The sequence below is a fragment of the Muntiacus reevesi genome, chromosome 2 (assembly GCF_963930625.1).
Source record: "Muntiacus reevesi chromosome 2, mMunRee1.1, whole genome shotgun sequence".
Classification (NCBI taxonomy): domain Eukaryota; kingdom Metazoa; phylum Chordata; class Mammalia; order Artiodactyla; family Cervidae; genus Muntiacus; species Muntiacus reevesi.
This window is the reverse complement of record NC_089250.1, coordinates 43,454,874-43,470,742: the sequence shown is the minus strand read 5'-3', so window position 1 is coordinate 43,470,742 and position 15,869 is coordinate 43,454,874. Positions and strand designations below refer to the sequence as shown.

Genomic DNA, 15,869 nt, shown 5'->3' with positions numbered 1-15,869 from the left:
CTGTGCATGAAGTTTGTAGGTACCCAGTAACTGGAAATGAGAAAGTACCTCGATCTGTACTGGAAACTCGACATTCTTAAATGGTTACTTAAGCCTAAAATATTTCAATCGAGTTAAACTTTGACCAACCAGGTGACTAGTTTATAGGTCTTGAAACCTTGTGGACGGCTGTGTATCAGCAAAGACCACACACCCAGAATTCCTGGACCGTGTCTGGTGTTTTCTCTCCCTAAGTATTTCAGACGCATTCTCATCTGAAAGCTCTGCGTCTTACTCAACAACCTTTATCTAAACTATGTTAAAGATACATAGAAAAGAGATGACATCAGGGAGGTGGTTTATTCTTTTAGCCTTGTGTACAGCTAAAGTTGCGGAGCGGTAATGAGTCATGCTGTCTTGTGACCAGCCAGGCACTTTTCCAATCAGAGAGACTGTTAAGATCTCTGACAACAGAACCTGTCATTGTTTGAAGAGCAGATTTCCACAGTGACCTGTACGCTTGGTGATCCAGGCTGCTGTGAGTAACAAAATGCGTTTCCATCCCTGCTGAATGACAGAACGCCAGTGATGAGGTAGCACTTAGTAAAGCTGACTCATTTCCTCATTTACAGATGAAAGGGATTGTCCGAGAAATGACAATCCCCCAGGTAAGTCATGATTCCTTCAGGTAATACGTGGCGAGTTTTTTCAAAGCAAAACTGAAGGTAACACTGTCTTGTCAGCAATGAGATCTATGAAAAAGCAAATTTCCTTACGAAATAATGTCAAACATTAAAAGTCAGGTCCATTTTTATCCTTAACCATTGCTGATTTCAGATGCTACTTATAAGAAAGAATTCCTGTGGAGGAATCAGGAGTAAAGATGATGGAAATTTTCCCATTAACTGAAATGTGGAATCAACATCAACTTTTGTTTTTATTTTCCACCAGACATGTTTTGCTGGTGACATTACAGCTGTTACTCTGGACATCTGTGGAGGACATCTGTGTGGGAGGTGTGGGATACCCCCTCCATATTGATGGACAGTCCAGGTTCACGGGGCTGGGGATTTCCAACCAAGTTGGGTAGACTTGTACTGACTCAGAGACCACTGCCATCTTGGGAAAGCAGGAGATCTCCTTCTCCTTGACTGGCTGTCTTTAGCTCTTTTATCTGTTTTACAGCAGGCTGCCTTTACAAACACATTCCTCCAAGCCAGTTTGGAGCATATTTATGTTTTAAAGTCCGAGAGCCCTGTTGGGAGAAAAACATTAGATCAACACAATCCTCTGAATATCACCCAAAGTTGTAGCTCATTTCTTAGACTAGATTTTACGAGGACTTTTTTTTAAAGTATAAACTAATAAAGTATAAATTTAAGTATAATTGATTTGCGATGTTTCAGGTGTACTACAAATTGACTCGGTTATACGTCTGTCTATCAAGTCATCAGCTACTTTTTCCCATTCTTTTCCATTACAGCTTGTTACAAGGTACTGAATCTGATTCTCTGCCCTATATAGGAGGTCCTTGTTGTTTACCTGTTCTGTATGTGCTAGTGTGTGTCTGTTAATCCCATGTGGACTTTGCAGCAGTGGAAATAGGCTCCTCTAACTAGGACTTCATTATTTTCACTCATTTATATTGTAATAACATGTAACTTGCCCTGTGTTGCCTTTCTCCCTACTTGGCATTCCTTCTTCTGAATTCTCTTGTAACTCTAACAGCTCTGCCTTTAATTCTTTTTGTTGTTGGGAAATCACGAATTATGAAACATTAAACTGAGTGCATTTAAAAATAACCTAGGCTTTCCTGCCGTTTGGGTAAGGCCACTGGCTTGTTTGGGGTTGCTAATGGGAATAAATGGCCACGTGTGATTACTTCTAGAGCCATCTTGTTTGCCCGGAGGAAAGAATTCATTGAATAGCCACAGACGACATTCCAGAACATCAGCCAACCACTTCCCAACAGAGTACCGTTGGGTCATCGCAAAGCCTGCCACCACCCCTGGCAGCGGGACTCCACATACCTGCTCACGGCAGAGGTCAGGTTTCAGTAGGTCAATACGGGCTCTCATGGCAAGAGCTTGTCTTAGTGCTTCTTCGCTCTGGTTTCTTGATAAAAGGACATTGGAATTTTTAAGTCTCTGGAAATCCATGGGACTCTACTTTTTTTTAGAAGGTATTTTCTATGCTTTGCAATGACTTCTACGGATGAACTTCGGTCTAAATATTACATTGCAGGATGGTGTGTGTGTGTGTTGGGGGGTGAGGGTGGGGTAATTTCAAATACTTCAGGGTCCAGAAGAGATTTGTCACTTTGCATGTCTTTCCTTCCTTGTTGACAAATCACGGCGCTCTGACTCCCTATCTGGAATCTGAGACTCTGCCGAGGCAGTGCGTTGGTCCCCAGGACAGTTAGTGTACCAGGTGGATGCTAAGCCTCCTCATGTCCCCACCCCTCATCTGTTTCACAAACTGGACAACTCTGTTTTGATCTGCTTTCCTGCAAGAGCTTGTTGGAGCACAAGTAGATAAATTACTTAGAAGGGACCATCAAAGCCAAGTCCAGGAAGAGGTTGGTGCCTCCTCGTGTGGTCACTGAGCCGAGAAGCTGGGTTGGGGCTCAGGTGATATGCATGAGATGCTAGTCCAGGTGGGTTCTCCTTGGAATTCTCTTGACTGAGAGCACCGTCTTGGAGCCCAGACACTGAGGTGCCTGTGTTTAGGGGTGGGGAGTCCCTTGGACAGCAAGAAGATCAAACCAGTCCATCCTAAAGGAAATCAGTCCTGAATATTCATTGGAAGGACTGATACTGATGCTGAAGCTCCAATACTTTGGCCACCTGATTCGAAGAGCTGACGCATTGGAAAAGACCCTGATGCTGAGAAAGATTGAAGGCAGGAGGAGAAGGGGATGGCAAAGGATGAGATAGTTGGATGGCATCACTGATTGGATGAACATGAGTTTGAGCAAGCTCTGGGAGTTGGTGATGGACAAGGAAGCCTGGCATGCTGCCATTCATGGAATTGCAAAGACTTGGACACTACTGAGTAACTGAACAACCACCTCTATGCAGGTGGTGAAGTTTAAATGAGGTGACCAGAGAGGTTTTCTCATGTGATAGGGTTAGAGTCCTCAGGGTAAGAGAGCAGAGAACTTCGTTTCCAACCTCCCATTCTGTCTGTCTGTCTCTCTTCCTCTGTCTCTCTCCTCCCTGTGAATGAGGACACAGTGAGGAGGCAGTCATCTGCAAGCCCAGAAGAGATGGCTCACCAGCACTCGACTGGGCCTCCAGCCTCCAAAACCATGAGAGACAAAGTCCTATTGTCTATGCCGCCTGGACTGTAGGACTCAGTTAAGCCAGCCGAGCTGACAGGGACAAAGCCCATTTGCCCACCTGGACACGGAGGGCCTCTCCTTCCAAGGGGCCAGCCCTGCTCTCCCCACCTGCCCTCTGCTGGGCAGTGCTCTGGGCCTTCTACAGGGTTTCTGCCTTCCACCTGGATTAGAAGCTCCACCCTCAGAACTCCAGTAACAGGCTGTATCATGATTTGCACCCCTCGGGTACTAGCCAAGTACGTTTCTCACACTATAAAGTGTAATATTTGCTGATTGATTAATTAGTCTGAGAGATGATGAGCTAAATTGGACCTGATATGTTGCAATAGTTTGTTTTTACTTTGGTTTCAGAATTGGCAAAGAAACATGGGGATAATTATGCACAAAATTTCTGTCTATTTGGCGATATGAATGTGCAGTTTATTTTTCTCCTGGAATGATCCAGACAGAGAGGGTTACCTCAGCCCTGCCCTTTAGCCTGCATGTGGACATAGAACGGGGCCCAGGACACCAGAGTCTACAAAAAGCTCGCTTAATTGTCTTTGAACACAGGCCATTTTATCAATCATATTACAATCCCATTAAATTACCTGATACTAGATCAGAGTGCCTTCATGCTGCTCTCTTCTTTGTAATTATTTAATCTCTGTTTTGTAGAAAAGGGGGAAAATCCCTTGAACCAGAAATGATTCCTTTCTACTTTGTGTTCCCTTTTTTGCTTTGAGTGAAATAAACTAAACTCTTTTCTTCAGGCCACTCGATTTAATGTGGGGCAGGATTTTCAATTAATGATACCTTGAGCTTGATCAGAAAGTCAAGCCACAAGAATTGAAGCTTCAAGGGATTCAGTTCAGTTCAGTTCAGTTCAGTCGCTCAGTCGTGTCCGACTCTTTGCAACCCTATGAATCGCAGCACGCCAGGCCTCCCTGTCCATCACAAACACCCAGAGTTTACTCAAACACATGTCCATTGAGTCAGTGATGCCATCCAGCCATCTCATCCTCTGTCGTCCCCTTCTCCTCCTGCCCCCAATCCCTCCCAGCATCAGGGTCTTTTCCAATGAGTCAGCTCTTCACATGAAGTGGCCAAAGTATAGGAGTTTCAGCTTTAGCCTCAGTCGTTCTAATGAACACCCAGGACTGATCTCCTTTAGGATGGACTGGTTGGATCTCCTTGCAGTCCAAGGGACTCACAAGAGTCTTCTCCAACACCACAGTTCAAAAGCATCAATTCTTCGGCGCTCAACTTTCTTCACAGTCCAACTCTCACATCCATACATGACCACTGGAAAAGCCATAGCCTTGACCAGACGGACCTTTGTTGGCAAAGTAATGTCTCTGCTTTTTAATATGCTATCTAGGTTGGTCATAATTTTCCCCTTCCAAGGAGTAAGCGTCTTTTAATTTCATGTCTGCAATCACCATCTGCAGTGATTTCAGAGCCCCCCAAAATAAAGTCTGACACTGTTTCCACTGTTTCCCCATCTATTTCCCATGAAGTGATGGGACCAGATGCCATGATCTTAGTTTTCTGAATGTTGAATTTTAAGCCAATTTTTTCACTCTCCTCTTTCACTTTCATCAAGAGGCTTGTTAGTTCCTCTTCACTTTCTGCCATAAAGATGGTGTCATCTGCATATCTGAGATTATTGATATTTCTCCCAGCAATCTTGATTTTTAATTCTTTGTACAGAATGACTGTGTGTCAAAAAATAATCCCAAAGGATTTTTCATTTGTTTTATAACCTAAAATGACCCTCTGCTTAATTTAACATGCTAGATGTATGTCACGGAATCATGAGTTACTTTTTCTATTTACATGTAAAAATCAGCTTTAGTTCAGATGATATTTGGGGGACATTTGCTTAATCAACACTCATGTTCAGAAATGTATTATCTCTCATGTTATCAGTTCTATACTTTGCAAATATATTTTAAAAAACTGCTCTGCCACCTTTACTTTAAATTATGACATCTGAGTGAAAAGGCCACATCACAACTTGGTGGCTATGTGACTTGCCTGAGCCCCACCTGACTGACGCTGTCAGTTGCATCTCAGCAAAGCATAGGTAGGAGAAGCAAAGACTTAATCATCTCAGTGGTTTTGGCCACAGTCTCCTCCTCCACAACACAGGGCAAAACAACCCATAGAGACAGTTGTTGTTATAAAAGTTTTGCTCAGACTGTTGGATTGATTATTTAGATAACTGCTTTAAAAACTTCTGCTATATCAGCTTCAGGCATCCTAGAACCATGAGAATAACCCTAGAGAGCAGGGAGGAGGGGTCAGAAATGAGAGGAGGAAGCTGATCCTTGAAGATGTTAACTATGAAGCTTCATTAGCTCTGAACTCTCCTCCTTGGTACTTATTTTTATGTGAGTTAAATATAGCCTCAATCGTAAATGCCTCTATTAATTGCACTCTCCTTAACTTGCAACTGAATGATATTCTAAATGCATCAAAACACTGAGTCATTTCAGAAGTAAACACTCAAGGAATCAATGTAGGTTTTTGGAGGAAGCGTCACAAAAATGTACCTTTTGGTCAACGTCTTGAATAGAGGGAAATATTTAATAATAATATTATCAATTGACATTTGTTGAGAGCTCCTTGTGTTCTGGGGGTGACAGTTTCAAAATTCATCCATACAATGACCTGGTGAGCCAAACTATCCTATCCTCAGTTGCTTATATGGACCCAGGATGAGAAAGAAACTAAGAAATTCCCCGATCTGTGGAATATTGCCTCTCTGGTCAGCAGTAGATAGGGAGTTGTTGCCAGAGTTGCCTTACTCCAGAGCAAACGCTTTTCTTCTTTGCACAGAAGCTGGCAGGCAAATTAACTGAATATATACCCCAAGAAAACTCATTCTGAGGTTGATGGGACGTTAATTGTTATGGCGGTAACAAGCCTACCATGACCTATGTTCTAAAAGGTCCTAAGTAAATGCATTAACAGAAAACTCTTTTAATGATTAAAAGACATAACTGACTGATCTAAAGCAAAAGAATAAAACCAGCTAACATGAATCTAGGGCTCCTATGTGCTGGACACAGTGCTTATGCATCTGGTACTCAGTTGACGTCTCCCAACAGCCATGTGAGGGGATGTTCTTTTACTTTCCCCACTTCATTGATGATACAACCAGATACAGGGAAGTTATATCAACCTCCAACCACAGGACTGAAATAAATGGTGGGTCAGAGATGGAAGCCAGAATGTCCAGTAGTATTCTGTCCCTTGAGCTTAAGTTCAGTTCAGTTCAGTCTCTCAGTCGTGTCTGACTCTTTGCAACCCCATGGATTGCAGCATGCTAGGCTTCCTTGTCCATCACCAACTCCAGAGCTAACTGAAACTCATGTCCATCGAGTTGGTGATGCTATCCAATCATCTCATCCTCTGTTGTCCCCTTCTCCTCCTGATTTCAATCTTTCCCAGCATAAGGATCTTTTCCAATGAGTCAGCTCTTTGCATCATGTGGCCAAATTATTGAAGTTTCAGCTTTAGCATCAGTCCTTCCAATGAATATTGAGGACTGATGTCCTTTAGGATGGACCAGTTGTATCTTGCAGTCCAAGGGACTCTCAAGAGTTCCCCAGCACCACAGTTCAACAGCATTGATTACTTGGTGCTCAGCTTGCTTTATAGTCCAACTCTCACATCCATACATGACTACTGGAAAAATCATAGCTTTGACTAGACAGACCTTTGTTGGCAAAGTAATGTCTCTGGTTTTTAACATGCTATCTAGGTTGGTCATACCTTTTCTTCCAAGGAGCAAGTGTCTTTTAATTTCATGGCTGCAATCACCATTTGCAGTGATTTTGGAGCCCCCTCAAAATAGTTTGTCACTGTTTCCACTGTTTCCCCATCTATTTCCCATGAAGTGATGGGACCAGATACCATGATCTTAGTTTTCTGAATGTTGAATTTTAAGCCAACTTTTTCACTCTCCTCTTTCACTTTCATCAAGGAGCTCTTTAGTTCTTCTTTGCTTTCTTCCATAAGGGTGGTGTCACCTGCGTATCTGAGTTTATTGATTCTTCCAGCAATCTTGATTCCAGCTTGTGCTTCATCCAGTCCAGCATTTCTCATGATGTACTCTGCATATAAGTTCAATAAGCAGGGTGACAATATACAGCCTTGAAATACTCCTTTCCCTATTTGGAACCAGTCTGTTGTTCCATGTCCAGTTCTAACTGTTGCTTCTTGACCTGCATACAGATTTCTCAGGAGACAGGTCAGATGGTCTGATATTCCCATCTCTTGAAGAATTTTCCAGTTTATTGTGACCCACACAGTCAAAGGCTTTGGCCTGGTCAATAAAGCCAAAGCAGACATTTTTCTGGAAATTTCTCCCTTATTCGATGATCCAACAGTTGTTGGCAATTTGATCTCTGGTTCCTCTGCCTTTTCTAAATCCAGCTTGAACATCTGGAAGTTCATGGCTCATGTACTAGTGAAGCCTGGCTTGGAGAATTTTGAGCATTACTTTACCAGCGTGTGAGATGAGAGCAATTGTGCCATAGTTTGAGCATTCTTTGGCATTGCCTTTCTTTGGGATTGGAATGAAAACTGACTTTTCCAGTCCTGTGGCCACTGCTGTGTTTTCCAAATTTGCTGACATACTGAGTGCAGCACTTTCACAGCATCATCTTTTAGGATTTGAGATAGCTCAGCTGGAATTTCATTACCTCCACTAGTTTTGTTTGTGGTGATGCTTTCTAAGGCCTACTTGACTTCATATTCCAGGATGTATGGCTCTAGGTGAGTGATCATACCATCATGATTATCTGGGTCATGAAGATATTTTTTGTGTAGTTCTTCTGTGTATACTTGCCAACTCTTCTTAATATTTTCTGCTTCTGTTAGGTCCATGCCATTTATATTCTTTATTGTGCCCATCTTTGCATAAAATGTTCCCTTGGTAGCTCTAATTTTCTTGAAGAGATCTCTAGTCTTTCCCATTCTATTGTTTTCCTCTATTTCTTTGCACTGATCACTGAGGAAGGCTTTCTTATCTTTCCTTGCTATTCTTTGGAACTCTACATTCAAATGGGTATATCTTTCCTTTTCTCCTTTACCTTTCACTTCTCTTCTTTTCATAGCTATTTGTAAGGCCTCCTCAGACAACCATTTTGCCTTTTTGCGTTTCTTTTTCTTGGGGATGGTTTTGATCTCTGCCTCCTGTCCAGTGTCACAAACCTCCATCCATAGTTCTTCATGCAGTCTGTCTATCAGATCTAATCTCTTGTATCTATTTGTCACTTCCAGTGTATGATCCTTCCCTAAAAGAATCCTTAGTAATAATTTTTTCTTTTGGGGATTTCATTGAACAAGGAGAAGGAAAAGGTGATTATATCTCTAAAGGAACCACCTATTTGTCATCTTGCACACTGATGAGAGCAAAATTCCACGGGTTAATTCATGAGGGTATTTGCCCAAGTTTTCTACTGTCATAGCCATGGGGAGGGAAACAATTGAGTTTAAAATTCTATTTTGATATGAACAGTCTGATGAGCAGTTTTGAACTTTACTCTGAGTGTACAAAAGCCACAGAATATTTTCTTTTTTACTTTTATTTGAGCAATCAAAACAGTCATCAAAGAAACAAGCAATTCAGTGGATAATACAAATGCCAGCTACAATTAATTGAATTAATGGAGTGATAGAGTTGCCAAAGGCTAAATTTCTAAGTCTTATGACAGCTTTTGCCTGAATCTTCAGACTTGTTAAGAAGATTCCAGAAAGTTTGCATCCTGGACTAGGGATGTGTCGCTTGCTCAAAACAGTTTGGAACTCTCTTGTGGGTGTTTTAGAGCCTCCCAACCTTCAGTACTTAGGAATTAATGACCTTGTTTGAAGCCCAGTCTTTTCATGGTTCTTAGTGGTGGTGGGTGATTCACTGGGAGAATGTTGACTTCTAGCAAAAACAAACAAACAGAAGTTGAAGTGTGACTCTGAAGTCATTTTGTGTCCAAAATTCAATCCCAAAACCTTTCCAAAAGAGAAATTTCCTAATTCCTTTTCATTCTATCTTTTGAATTTGAAACTGTGTGACTCAATGAAAAAATGAAGGTAAAAATGAAAGAAGTGCATTGGTGGTTCTGTATAGTTGGATTTCATACATATACACACACACACACACACACAGAGGACTTCAAGTCCAAGCAGGAGGAAACATGCTTGTGAATGCATAAAGTCATGCTCACTTCACTTTATTTTCCTTTTGCATCACTCTGGTACTCATCCACACCCACAGCTCCCACTTCTGTGGGCTGACAGAGTTGTGATCCTCAGCTGTCAGCATCTGAGCGGGAGCACTGTATCTGTCTGAGCGGAGCACTGTGTATCCCGGAGGTAACATGGCAGCAGCCTTCCCTGTGCGCAAGTGTCCACCTCAGCTCTCCCTAATGGCCTGGCTGTGTCTGTCCTAGGCCTGCTCTGCCCTCAGGCTTCCGGGCAAGGATTTCTGGTTTCTTCTTGCCCTTGACCCACATCTCACTGACCCCTGCAGACAACTGACAACTGGAGCCTGCCTTCTTGTAGATAGGAGAGGGCCTGCTCTCATGTTCCTGAGGCTGTGAGCAGAGCTCTGGGTGATGACTAGGCACTTCTGCCACTTGTTTGGAAGATCAGTGCATGGCCATTGGGTGACCCTCACTTTAGGACCGAGCATCGCCTCCAGCCTATTTTTTACAACGTTCGCAGATGCTGCGTCCATCCTCATTAATGTCATTGGATAGTGGTCATTTCAACCTTAACTGACTCTTTGATTTTTTCACTTTTTGGGAAATACACTATTAATACAATTTGTCAGTATTCTCTGAGGAGCACTTATTATGCTGCAATTTTAGTATGTTTTACCAATTTAGTTGTCATAATGGGCTGCAAGTGCCTTGATTTTAAAATCTTATTTCCCAGGCCTTTTGAGAGCTGGCTATAACCTGAGATTATTTCCCTAATGGACTGTTTCTATAATGTACTTCTTAAAAGCCAAATGGTACTTCTCACTTCATTTTGCATATCCAGTGACATTTTTAGCTTGGTATTAATAATCCAACATTATAATAAAAATAATAATAGCAAGAATTTGAAAATCCATTACAAATCTCCTTAAACCCAGGTGAACTCATTAACTCTTAGATAAAATAAATTGGATTAAAAAAAAAATACTTGATTTTATTCTGCCTCTCATGATGACTTTGAGTAGGAATAAGAAGTAGAAGTGAATTCTCCCGACTTCAGATCTGGTGTTGGTTTTGCTAGAATGACCAATTAAGATAGGTTGTGAGATTTAAAAATGAAAACAGAGAAAGAAACTTCTGTCTTCTCTTTGAGTCAAACAGATGAATGTGAAAGCAAAGGCCGTGATTTCTGCTTTTGTCATCTGAATGAGGTGAGATCAGGGGAAACAAGAAAGATGCTTGATTAAGTCACCCAAATTTACAAACCAAACATGTAGACAAGCTAGAATTTTCAACAACTAGAGTCTTATAAAAACAAGTTTTCTATCTTGCGTTTCAGCCTAAAATGTCAGCATTTTGATCATGCTGAGGGCTGTGTGAGTTCAGTCATTTGTGGGCTTCACTTAGGTGTAATGGGCTGTGCTGTGCTTAGTCATTCAGTCTTGTCTGGCTGTTGGTGACTCCATGAACTGTAGCCCGTCAGGCTCCTCCGTTCGTGGGTTGAACTGTGTCAAATTCCTGTGTTAAATCCTAACCCCACTATCTAAGAATGTGACCTGATTTGGAGATAGGGTCTCATGGGGTTGTGGGGGGAGGTTAAGTTAATGAGGTCATGGGGAGGGTCCTAATCCAACAAGATCAGTGTCCTTCTAAAAAGAGGAGATTAGGACAAGGATGTACACAGTGGGTAAAGGCCATGTGACAGCACAGTCAGAGACTGGAGGATGCGTCTACAGGCCGAGGGCTGGCAGAGGTTGCCATGACAGCACCTGCACCAGGAGGGAGACCCGGAATAGACTCTCCCGTGGAACCTTCAGAAGGAATCACCTGCTGATACCTGGATCTGGGGCTGCTCCAGAGCCATGAGACACTGGATATCAGTTGCTGATGCCACTCAGTGTGTGCTTCTTTGTTATGGCAGCCCCAGCAGACAAATACACTGGACACCCAGGGAGTCAAAACCGTGACCAACATAATCCACACCCATCAGGCGCTTATGGTGAATTTAGTGAGCGATCCCCCTGAAACACTGAGCAACCACAGGTGCATCCTCGGGGGAAGGCCCTAGAGTAATTCAAACTGTAAATACTATCAGAAATCAGAGGACCAAGAGAAACAGAGACTGAAACCTCCAAAAAGTCCCACGGCTTAGAGTGAAAGAAAGAGGAGGGATGCCAATGAATCTAGAGGAAGAACCCAAAGCCCGTAGCTTGGGGGATGGATGCTGGGAATAAAAGTCAAGGGACTTCCCTGGTGATCCAGTGGATAAGACTTCACCTTTCAATGCAGGAAGTGTGGGATCCATGCCTGGCTGGGAAGTTAAGATTCCACATGCATTGTGGCCAAAAAATCAAAACAGAAGCAATATTGTAACAAATTCAAAAAAGATTTTAAAAATAGTCTGCATCCAAAAAAAAAAAAAAAAAAAAAATCTTAAGAAAAGAAAGACCAAAAGCCAAGACCCCATCTCTTTTCTGACTAATAATGTCCTGTGTTCTCACTGGCCATCCAAAGAGACACAGCCTGGTGGAAATGACCCCCTGGTAAGTGAGAGTGTCAGGTGGTGTCAGGGAGGAGAAGGTCATCACCAGGCTCAAAATTTCCAGGAGGGTGTGTGTTTCTTTACGTACCATTTCAAGCAACAACAGAAAAACAAAACTGCAAAATGTAATTTTGCTACTTCCATAGAGCTCTATAATTGCTGTTAAAAGTCAACACACAGGACATGCCTATGGCAAGGTCCTTATTGCCCAGGAATGACTTTATCATTTAAAATCATTAAAGAAAAATTGGATTTTATACTTAAAGATAGAAATAATTCTTGCCGTTTGTAGAGCTTATGAAACTCAACTTCATTTGCAACGTTCAATTACTAGTGAAAGTGAAAAGAAACTTTATTTAATAATTGACTTGGATTGCCTTTAAATATAGTTTTGGCCTGTTTTGTGAATTTTTTCTTTAATTTTCTATTAGTAGGCATAACTGCGTGCTCATATTTGTTATGACATATCATAATTGTACCTTCTTTTCAACAGCTCATGAAAACTCTACTTTTATGGTGCAGAATAAAACCCCATGATAATTTTACTTTCCTCTGAGGAAATTCCTGAAATATAAGTTTAAATATTAGAGACAGTGAGACAGAGGCAATCGCTTAAAACCACAATGGAAATTTGACTCATTCTGGAACTTCAAAATTGCAATGTGCTACTAAAAATAATTAGTCATCCCTACTGCCTGGCAAGATTTCTTCTTGGATATTCTATACTTGTGAAATGCACTGCAAGTAACTCACCCTTCTTTCAACCCTTGGTTTGCTGCGAGCTATTGATCCCTGTGTTGACATTAACCACCTCCCAATGCTTTCTTACAAATCTCTCCCTGCACCAATCAGAGCAGAGGAGGTTTATCTAGGCCATGTGTGCTTATTAAGGATATCACTCATTGAATTAAAAATTAAAAGTGAGTAATTCTATGATGTGATTGTAGTAATTAAAGTACAAAAGGAAAGTTTGATGTCACATTTAAAAATGAGCCTTGGAGTAATTGGATAGAGAACTGATAAAAGAACAATCTGCTTACTTTGCATGTAGAGCTCTTCAAATTAATAAAAGCCAATGTACAGCTGTCTGTCTGTCAAGATGTCTGTCTGAGACATCTTGTACTGTTTAGAAGACCAACAAGAAATTATCATTGTTTTTCCTGAATACGTTGGTCACCATTTTGGTAATACCCACTCAGCCTCTCAAAACTTGTCTGCAGCTTATTAGAAATACAGGTTAGATACAAACGAAGGACAGACACCATTTCTCATGGTGCATACTGTGCTACTGTTCACCATTTGTCTCAGGAAAAAGTGACACTTTTTTCAGCTTCATTGAAATATAACTGACAGATAAAAATTATGTGTATTTAAGGCACATGGCATGATGGTATGATTTATATATAAGTTCTGAAATGATTGTATTTATTTTATCCTTAAAAAATAAGTAACCCATATGCATAAAGGAATATTGGAAAATACAGTATTGTATTACTATAATATTATTGTAATAATATTATAATATTTCTAATTGTAACATTGGAAAATACAACATTAGAAAATACAGAACAGCAGGCCAGAAAAAATAATCAAATATACCCACTGCCCTTTTTTCTGGGAAGAGGTTGTCAATATACTGTGTACATACACACTATTATATGTGACTTCTTTTACTTATATATCCAAGGCCTTTTCTGTTTTGGAAGAACCTTGAAAAATATAATATTGAATGAGTGTGCAACGCTCTATTAAGTGGTTATACCAGCACTTAACTAACAATTGCATTTTTATATTACTTTTTCCAGTTCTTTAAACCATAAAGAACAAAACAGCAAACACTGCTATGCCATCATTCCCCCCTCGCCCCCCCCAAATCCATAGATTGAAGTCCTAACCAATATTGTGTCTATTTTTGGAGTAAGGAAGTAATTTAGATAAAAAATGACAGAATTCCAAAAAAAAAAATCATTATTCTACAGTTATAAAAAAATGCCAGGATATATGGGAGTGCTTGAACATGAACTTAAATCCTCATAAGACTTGGGGAACAACAGTTTAGGAGTAAACACAGCTCTCAGCTCCAAAGGGATGGCTATGTCTGTCTCTGTCTCACCTTTCATGGTGGTGGCAAACCCATGGGATAATGAAATCTCAGGACACCCCGTGAGTCCTGGGTTTTGCTCGGTAAAAACAGACTGTGCACCTTTCACCTGCTTTTAATGGCTGAGCTTCAGCTTCCTTCCCTTCTTGAAGTTGCTTCCCTCGTTTCATGGTCTTTGAGTTACAACATCATTACCTTTTCAGTGAGATCAGGTCAGCCTCTCACCTTTGTAACTGGGCAGACTCATGGAATCACTCCCAGGAAGTTGGCACCATTCTGCCTTTTGCTGTATTTAGGACATTATATTGTTTTACTTTATATTCGATTGCTTCTATAAAGGTACACACACACAGTGTGTGTGTATTTCCTGGTCACCTGGCTGTCTAGCTGATATCCGGGGAACTGCAAAGGTGAGTAAGACATAATCATTTCCTCCTAGTGGGACACGATATAGGCGGGGAATGAGCTACAAGTCAACCAAGAGTAATGTGCATTCCAATGCATGGTTTCAAACAGTCATATGTTTAGAAAAAAGTAATTTTCTTTTACTAGCCCAACTGAAAACTGTATTTGGTAAATACTATGTACAGGTCTTTAAGAAAATTATTTTAGAATCTCCAAGTGTAATAAACATGCTTTCTGTGATTTCCTTTCTTTTTAACATTTTTAGGAAAAGTAACTTGGTCTATAAAATGCTACCAAAGTGAAGTTGAATCAAAAACAGTTTTTAGTGAATTTTCTTATGAAGTATAAATAGGTTACAGAAAACAAAATTAAAAACATAACGTTATGATTTTGTCAGTTAATATGAGAGAAACTAACGGATCGTGGAGGTCAAGCTTTTGAAAACTTCCAGAAGTCCTACCAGAAGACAAAAATAGATAGAACTATGCTTCTTTTTCAAAGAAATATAATTCCTTCTCCCTCCACCTCCTCATTCCCTATTCTTTTTAGAATTCTTATGTTAAGTTTACATAGTTCTCTTTTCAGTGTCATTATTTACAACACTGTCACTGTTTCCATAGTTATGCAGAAGGTCTGTTTCCATAGCAACACTCTTGGTTTCCTAAACAAATAGTATCACAGTGTTAATCTTGTTTCACTGTTATTGTGCTATGTTATTAGATACAAAATTCAAAAAATAATTTAAGGAGGGTTTGAAGCTAGGTGGGTTGGTTTTATTATTTAGTGCTTTTGATATTAAATTTCAATTTCATATTAAAATACATATCTGTTTGAAAAATAGTGGGAATTTTGCATAGCAAACATGATACCAATTTTATTCATGTTATAAAACACTATAATTTAATAAAAGAGTGTTTCAATATGTGAACAATATACAAGGAGAAGTTTACCCATCTTCAGATTAAAATGACTGTTTTTCAGTTGGCCTGGATAATTCAGCTTCCCTAAATCTCTAAAGTCATTTATAAGTCACCCACAGCAATATTTCCTTTTGCCATTTTTCATTTTAAGTAATTTCTACCCATTTTTGCCTTTTTATTTTACAGCCCCAAAGGAACAACTACGAAACAGACTTCAAGGGAAATTTATGGCTTCTGTTTTCTTTGATTGAAACCAAAGAGAAAAGTTAGTAGGTTTCGGATCTTTGCTTTTAAACTGGTTCATCATTACCCTTAACTTCTTTTCAAAGAAGCAAGTCATTTGGACTCTTTCAGAAATGGAACTGTGGCCTCCCCCCAGCTTCCAGCTTAT

At 40.4% G+C, this 15,869-nt stretch overlaps 1 long non-coding RNA gene across 2 annotated transcripts in view; it reads left to right on the top strand.

Moving 5' to 3' along the window:
* The first annotated feature begins 207 nt into the window (after positions 1 to 207).
* The window catches only part of LOC136159328 (uncharacterized), a 38,201-nt gene continuing 22,539 nt past the window's right edge, over positions 208 to 15,869 (top strand). Inside the window, exon 1 of one of the 2 annotated variants that reach the window (XR_010661452.1) lies at positions 208 to 517. This is a non-coding gene — a long non-coding RNA (uncharacterized lncRNA). Of the gene's footprint in view, positions 648 to 15,869 lie in introns of both variants that reach the window. The other variant, XR_010661451.1, reaches the window with a different exon arrangement.